Here is a 9,035-nt window from a genome sequence, read left to right on the forward strand (position 1 = left end):
AAATACTAGCATGGAAAATACTCACTTGGCACTGCCCTTTAGTAAATCAACTTCTGTATGAGATGTTTATAATGCCTTGTACACACGATCGGAATTGCCGATGGAAAAAGTCAGACAGACTTTTTCCATCCGAAAATCCGACCGTGTGTATGCCCCATCGGAAATTCTGACCGTGTGTATGCCCCATTGGAGTATTCCATCGGAAATTCCGACCATGTGTATGCCCCATCGGAGTAATTCCATCGGAAAATCCAACCGTGTGTATGCCCCATTGGAGTAATTCCATCGGACATTCCGACCGTGTGAATGCCCCATCGGAAATTCCGACCGTGTGTATGCCCCATTGGAGTAATTCCATCGGAAATTCCGACCGTGTGTATGCCCCATCGGAGTAATTCCATCGGAAATTCCGACCGTGTGTATGCCCCATCGGAATAATTCCATCAGAAATTCCGATGAATTCCAATCGGAGTTTACATAGAGAACATGTTCTATTTTCCTCCGATGGATTTCCGATGTGAATTTGGTTGGACAAAGGTCTAATCATGTGTACAGGGCATTAGGGCAAATAGGCTGCACACTCTGCAAGTGTAGTTGCTCCAAGGTAAAGGTAAAGCTTCATGTTGCAAAGAATACCCAATCACGTGCAAGGAAAATAAAAAAAAAACAGCATTTTTGCTTGCACAAGATTGGATGATGGAACTCAGCAGAGCTTCTGCTCATTTACTAAGTTCTGGAGCAACTGCTCTTGCAAAGTGCAACTGCAGTTGGAAAAGTGCTAAATAAATTTGCCTTTAATAAATCAACCCCAAGGTGTTTGTTTGTAGAGGGCAAAGTGCTGTGTGCTCAATGTGCACACAGCACTGAATGCACTTTTATCAAATGTATTCTTTAGTGCCACAGGTCCTATGTACTCGGAAATCAGGGGGAACTATAAATTAATGTACATTTCTTGGCTGCTAAAAGACCAATGCACCAAGCTTTTGTTCAGTACGTAAGTGTGGCTAGGGAAATTCCTACCTTTCAGTAAATACTGAGCTGCACTTTGTCACGGATGCTAGAGGTAAGGTTCTAACCTACGTGTTTGTGGCTTGCTGTTTCCTCACCATCTATTGGTGCTCTGCGTTGCCTCAGTTGCCGCCTGTATTAATGATTGTGGGGGAGCATGAATGCATACTCCTTTCTTCGATCTCCAATACCATCTGCTACAGAGGAGCATGGCAATACAAAGTTAAGGCTGACCTTGGTCAAGGCAGCACAAAGGTAGGGATTTCCTTAGACATGATAGACTCAGTCCTCGTACACACGACCGAGTTTCTCGGCAAAAACCAGCAAGAAACTTGCTGCTTTTTTTTTCCGAGGAAACCGGTCGTGTGTACACTTTTCGACGAGGAAACTGTCGAGGATCTCGTCAAGCCAAAAAGAGAGCATGTCTTCTTTTTCCTCGATGGGAATGGAGAAATTTGGCTCGCCGAGATCCTCGACAGCCTAACAAGGAACTCGAGGAGCAAAACAATGTGTTTCGCCCGTCGAGTTTCTCGGTCGTGTGTACGAGGCTTCACTTGACTGCCCTTCTTCAAATGGGATTGTTTTTTTGTTTTTTTTCTGCCTGAGCAGTTTGGCACTTGTCCCACCCTGCCTTAGCCCCTATCCTGTAAAAGCAATGAGGCTCTGTGGTGTCTAAAAGTAGCCTTGCCTTGTAAATTAGGCTGATGTGATACCCAGAAGGTGCCTTTTTTTGCTACGATTGCAATATTTTACCAGCACTAGGAGGCACCTAAATCCAATATTTTTCTAGTCTCAAACTTTCTTTCACCCTTGAAAATATAAAAAAGTATTTAATTTTACGGTATGCAACATGTGCACTCAATATAACGAGTTAAAAAAAATAAAAAAATAGAACAAAGAATTATTGTGAATGCTTTTTAAGAGAGGGCTTTAACTTTTGTTATAGTTTTAACCAAAGGAAATGGAATTTATGGCAGAGTTGTAAAATATTTATATATATATATATATATAAATATACCTATGTAATAAAGATTAAAAAGAAAAAAAGACAAAAAAGATTAAAAAATAAATAATAAAGCACTATAAAAAAAATCTGAAATACAGCAAACGTTTAGATTGTATCTGCGGGCAGAATCCAATCTGATATTTGTTTTATTGTGATAGAGCACTTACAAGATATTTTAATGTATTGCACCAGTGTATGTGAGAAGATATTTTGTCTAAACGCAACAGTCTATTTGTATTTTTTGTTCATTTGTTTTCTGGATGTGAAGGTTTACAGTACGTTTAAAAAAAAAAAAAAAAACTCAGACAACCTGTCGAAGGATTGTGTAACTTTTTTTTTTTTTTTTTTCTAATTGTATGTTTGTAAATATGTAAATTTTTTTTTGTCTTTGGTGCCTTTTAACTTCATCAGTGCCAGAGGGATACAGCAACGTGTTGCTAGTCCTCCTGGCGGTGTAGGGGTTAATGAATGTTTGAACCCAATTTTATTGTTTTCCAAGGTACAGCCTAAAGCTAGTCACTAATCTTTAGGAAAGGTCAATCATTTTTCTTGTTTTTATTCTCCTTTCGTTGACTTCATATGCTTTTTGTCCTGCTTCTGTTAATAATGAACTGCCGGGAAACAGGGTTTGGGCTGTTTCTAAAACTGCATTACTGCAATGTAAACAATAGCTGTACAAGTAGAAAAATAAAATCTTTAACAGCAAGACAGCTGCGTCCGAGTGTTTTCTTGTATTGTGTGTTACAAAGATCTATGTATTCTACATACAAATTTGTAAACTTTTAGCTGCCCCTCTGTGCCAATCCTACCCCACCGTATAAAATTCGAAATGCTAACTACAACAAACAAGGCCATCCACAACATCGCCCCCATCTACATCACCAACCTCATCCCAAATCATCCCCTCCGCTCCTCCCAGGACCTCCTGCTCTCTAGCTCCCTTGTTACTTCCTCCCATGCTTGCCTTCAGGACTTCCCCAGAGCCTCTCCTATCCTCTGGAACTCCCTGTCTCTGTATGTCTGAACAGCCCCCACTCTGTCCACCTTTAGGAGATCCCTGAAAACACACTTATTCAGGAAAGCCTATCCCACACCCACCTAACAACTGTCCTCGAGCCACCCCCCATCAAATCATTCCCATGCAGCTAATACCTGTTGTACCACCGCCCCCCTCCCTTTAGAATGTAAACTCCATGAGCAGGGCCCTCCTGTCACTTCTGTATTGAACTGTATTGTACTTGTGCTGTTCCCTCTCTACATTGTAAAGCGATCTGTAAACTGTTGGCGCTATATAAATCGTATCTAATAATAATATAAAATGTTTACACCTTCTCACACAGCCTATAGCAGAATGACAGCTGGGCGATGGCTTTACTGTATTGACTGGACGTCATATGACATTATTTGCATTGCACCACTCATGCGCCCTGATCGGTGATGAACTGTGTCCCTCAGTCACGGCGCATCGCTGTTTAGGGTAACGAGCCAATGACATAGGCTCTCTACCATGTGATCATCTGTGTCCAATCACAGTCAATCATATGTAAACAAATGCCGGTTATCGGCATTTCCTTTCCTCAGCGCTGTCAGTGTCTGAGGAAAGGAAAGGAAAGCCGATAACCAGCTTTCCAGTTACAGGTGACATTTACACTGCTAATCAGGTCACAGATCATTAGTTCCATTAATATCAGTGCAGCATATCAGTGCAGCCCTATCAGCGCACATCAGTGAAAAAGATAAATTACTTATTTTTTACAATTTTTTTTTTTCCCCTTTTTCAAAATGTTAATTTTTTTTACATTTATTTAGCAAAAAAAAATCCAGGGCCATATGGCATAATGACGGTGGCATTTATGGTTGTTATACTGATCGGACGTCATATGACGTGATCAGGATAACAGAGCCGGCGCGCTGGCTGCGGGGGCTGCAGCGCGGTGATCGGAGGTGCTGTGTGTCAGTCTGACACACCTCAACTCCGATTGTGGTATGAAGCCTCTGACAGCCCCCTATCAAAAGGTGCCCATCAGCTGCCAATCAGTACCCAATCTCTGCCAGCCTGTCCCCATAATAAATGGATGCCAGTACCGATCAGTGCCCACAACAGTGCCCAAAAAAGTGCCAATCAGTGACCCATCAAAGTGCCATTCGGTAATGCCTGTCAGTAGCTCCTCATCAGTGTTGCCTACCTAGTGCTCATCAGTGCCACCTATCAGCGCCCTTCAGTTTATTTTTATTTTTTTAATTGTCTGCCTTTTTTTTTGTTTATAACTCAAAAATGTTAAACCTCAGAGGTGATCACTACTAAAAGAAAGCTCTATATGTGGGAAGAAAATGATAAAAATTTAGCTTGGATACAGTATAGCATGACCGCGCAAATGTCATTCAAAGTGCGACAGCGCTGAAAGCTAAAAACTTTCCTGGGCATGAATAGGTGAAAGTGCCTGGTATTGAAGTGGTTAAATACCATCAAAAAAAAACTCTATTTCTTATGAAAAAGATGATAACATTTTATATGGGTACAGTGTTGCACTGGGCAGGAAAGGGGCAAAAGTGTCCTGTATTAAACTGGTTAAACTGTATATAAACCCAAAACTAAACATTTGATATGTGGCAGCTTACTGGTCCTTGGTGTGGTGGCTACATTCGTTTTTCACCTGGTAATCTTGCAATTAACACACTTCCTGTCTCTGGGTGGCTACGTCACCTGTGAGCCAAGGTTGTCATCCAAATTTTCTCTCCTGATATTGGACAACCAACATCTCCATATTTCCATCTCCATTACATAGGAGTCAGGGCAATTAGTAGTTTACCAAAGTTAGCTAGGGAGGAAGATTTTGTTTGGTGCTACTCACAGGAAGTGACAAGGACTCTTCATTTCTGGCAGGATCAACTGGTATTTTCGGTATTTGCTAAAAATGTTCTTAGGTAAAAAAAAGAATGCAACCACCACATATATGGGGGCAGATTCAGGTACCTGCGCGCCTAGTTACGGCAGCGCAGCGTATTGTATTTACGCTACGCCGACGCAACTTACAGGAGCAAGTGCAGTATTCACAAAGCACTTGCTCCGTAAGTTGCGGCAGCGTAGCGTAAATGGGGCCGGCGTAAGCCCGCGTAATTCAAATGTGGAAGGGGGGGCGCGTTTTATGCTAATGTGTGATGACCTGACGTGATTGAAGTGTTTTATGAACGGCGCATGCTCCGTCCGTGTACATATCCCAGTGTGCATTGCTCTCCAGTACGCCGCAATGACGTATTGGACGTCCAGCCCTATTCGCGAACGACTTACGCAAACTACATAAAAAATAAAAAATTTCGAAGCGGGAACGACGTCCATACTTAACATTGGCTGCGCCTCCTAATAGCAGGAGCAACATTACGCCGAAAAAGCCTTACGCAAACGACGTAAAAAACTACCGCCGGGCGCACGTACGTTCGTGAATCGACATAACTAGGTAATTTGCATATTCTACGCCGAAAACAACGGAAGCTCCCCTAGCGGTCAACGTAATATTGCACACAATTATACGCAGCCGCATTCAAGTTACGTCGGCGGAGGAAGCCTATTTTTTTCAGCGTATCTGCCTTTGTGAATCGGTGTAACGATACACCGGCGCAGATTTCAAATTACGGCGGTGTATCTGGAGATACGCCGCCGTAAAAGCTACCTGAATCTGCCCCACGGACTGTAAGCTTTAATATTTAGTCCCACTAAAAATCTGAGATCGCTGTCATTACTAGTAAAAACAAAACAATAAAAAGGCCCTTAATCTTTCCCCTATTTTGAAGACGCTATAACTTTTGCGCAAACCAATCAATATACACTTATTGCAATTTTTTTTACCAAAAATATGTAGCCAAAAACATATTGGCCTAAATTGATAAATATATATATATATTTTTACTGTAAAATAGCAGAATTTTTTTTTTTTTTTTTCAAAATTGTCAATCTTTTTTTGTTTATAGTGCAAAAAAAAAGCGCAGAGGTAATCAAATACCACCAAAAGAAAGCTCTATTTGTGGCAACAAAAGCACATCAATTTTGTTTGGGTACAATGTTGCAATTGTCAGTTAAAGTAACACAGTGCTGTATTGCAAAAAATGGCCTGGTGAGGAAATGGGTAAATCCTTCCGAAACTGAAGTGGTTAATGGCCATTACAAGTAATATGTAAACCTAACAGGATGTAGTTGGATCACAAGGTGTGTGCTCTGCACATAGAAACGGAGAGGAAGGCATTCCCCTATACACAGATGATTTTCTGTCTGGTGTGAATACTTCCAAATGTCTCGTTTCAGTTTCCTTCCTAATGAGCTAGACACATGACAATATTGAGTACGAATCTTACCGAAGGAAAAGGTACCTTTAATCATTATTTCTTCCCTTTTGTCTGAATTATTGCAATTTGCTTCCATGTTCAGTTCAGGACGCTCCATTTTTGGATGTTTTCAAAAACAGGACCAAAACCTTACCAGTTTGCAAAGGCATTTGAGGCACTTCAGTGTGGATGGGATTTTTTTTAAAGTTATCACTACCTTTGTTTTGTTATTTGTTAAGTTACTGGCCTGGAACAAGCATGTATCTAGTAATGTTGGGAAAATATGAACGTCCATGCGCCAGGTATTTGACTATATAATGAAGCAAGAACCTTTAGAACGAGTTCAAAACTCCATTAAAGGGTTGTAAAGGTACAATTTTCTTTTTTTTTCCTAAGTAGCTTCCTATACCTTAGTGCAGTCCTCCTTCACTTACCTCATCCTTCCATTTTGCTTTTAAATGTCCTTATTTCTTCTGAGAAATCCTCACTTCCTGTTCTTCTGTCTGTAACTCCACACAGTAATGCAAGGCTTTCTCCCTGGTGTGGAGTGTCGTGCTCGCCCCCTCCCTTGGACTACAGGAGAGTCAGGACGCCCACTAACACACAGCTCCTTTCTCTATCTGCAATGTAGAGAGCGTCCTGACTCTCCCGTAGTCCAAGGGAGGGGGCGAGCACGACACTCCACACCAGGGAGAAAGCCTCGCATTACTGTGTGGAGTTATAGACAGAAGAACAGGAAGTGAGGATTTCTCAGAAGAAATAAGGATATTTAAAAGCAAAATCGAAGGATGAGGTATGTGAAGGAGGACTGCACTAAGGTAAAGGAAGCTATTTAGGAAAAAAAAATTGTACCTTTACAACCCCTTTAATTTTATCATCACTGGTTCTCTTCAAGATCCCTCTCTCCCCATGACAGACCTTTGTCTAATAATTTTCCAGCCAACATACTGTGATTTACACAGCTTCACAGTTTTTATTATTGCATTCTGCTGATGATTGAGAGTCGTTTTCTTATGGCCTAATTTAATTGTCAATAAAAAAAAACAAAAAAAACATCAATTTTTTTTGGTGGAATCAGGCTCCCAATCTTAGCTAGGCTGCTTCACTTACATTAAGAAAAATGGCCATTAATCAACTCTGATTCCATAGAAATGGCTATACACCATTTAAATTAATGTGTTGCTGCTTTCTTGTCATAAAGTTTGTAATTCTGCACAGTCATTCCTGTGATTTAAGGCTCGGTTTCAGCTTGTGCGACTTGTCATGCGACTTGGGACAGCAAAGGCGCATGACAAGTCGTACCTCATGATTTCCAATTATGTACCGTTCATATCTGTGTGACTTCAAGTAGCAGCGACTTCAAAGTAGTCCCCGCACTACTTTGGTCCCACTTTGATGCGACTTGAGGTCCATAGACCTCAAGAATACACAGGCATTGCTTCAAGTCGCATCAAAATAGTAGAAACCTAGCCTCACTCATGGAGCATCTGTCGCACTGCACACCTAGGCAGGTGAAACCTACACAGTGTTTTCTGGCTTAGCAATGCTGCCCCGTTTCTGCTTCCAGTCTACTACAAGAAAAAGATTTGTCATCCCATCTGCCCAGCTGACAAAGAAGTAAATCAAGAAATCGTAATGTGAAACCAGTTAGTAGTAAGGGGGTGGGGCAGGAAATAGCGGCATTTATGACTTTAAAAGTGTATTTGAGGTGTGCAAATCACAAGGGTAGCTGAACACAATTGTCTGGAAAATTAGCAAAAGTTTATGTATTTGCCTGTTTGATTAGAGTTCACTTTAAGTGTAACTAAAGCCATTTAAACAATATTTTAGTTAGTCTGGAGTTGTCCCCTGTGGTCAGCGCTGGAGTGGGAGTAAATCAGTGCAGGAGGCGGGTGGGACCTACCCAGGTGTGTGCACTGACATGAAGCCATCAGAAATTACACTTTGTTACAAAGTAAAGTAATGAGTGTACAGCTTGTATAACAGTGTAAATTTGCTGTTCCCTCAAAATAACTCAAAAATAATTGTTGCTCCACATAAAGATGGCCTAGGCTCTGAAACTTAGCTGCAGCAAAGTGGCCATACAGACCATACAGCGGTTTAACAGAACAGGTTCCACTCAGAACAGACCTTGCCATGGTCGACCAAAGAAGTTAAGTGCACGTGCTCAGCGTCATATCCAGAGGTTGTCTTTGGGAAATAGACGTATGAGTGCTGCCAGCATTGCTGCAGAGGTTGAAGGGTGGGGGGTCAGCCTGTCAGTGCTCAGACTATACGCTTCACACTGCATCAAATTGGTCTGCATGGCTGTTATCCCAGAAGGAAGCCTCTTCTAAAGATGCTGCACAAGAAAGCCCACAAACAGTTTGCTGAAGACAAGCAGACTAAGGACATGGATTACTGGAATCATGTCCTGTGGTCTGATAAGACCAAGATAAACGTATTTGGTTCAGATGATGTCAGGCATTTGTGGCGGCCACCAGGTGAGGAGTACAAAGACAAGCGTGTCTTGCCTACAGTCAAGCATGATGGTGCGGGTGTCATGGTCTTGGGCTGCATGAGTGCTGCCAGCACTGGGGAGCTACAGTTTATTGAGGGAACCTTGAATGCCAACATGTACTGTGACATACTGAAGCCGAGCATGATCCCCTCCCTTCAGAGTATTCCAACACGACCCCAAACACCTCCAAGATGACCACTGCCT

This window comes from Rana temporaria, chromosome 4, assembly GCF_905171775.1.
Source record: "Rana temporaria chromosome 4, aRanTem1.1, whole genome shotgun sequence".
NCBI lineage: Eukaryota > Metazoa > Chordata > Amphibia > Anura > Ranidae > Rana > Rana temporaria.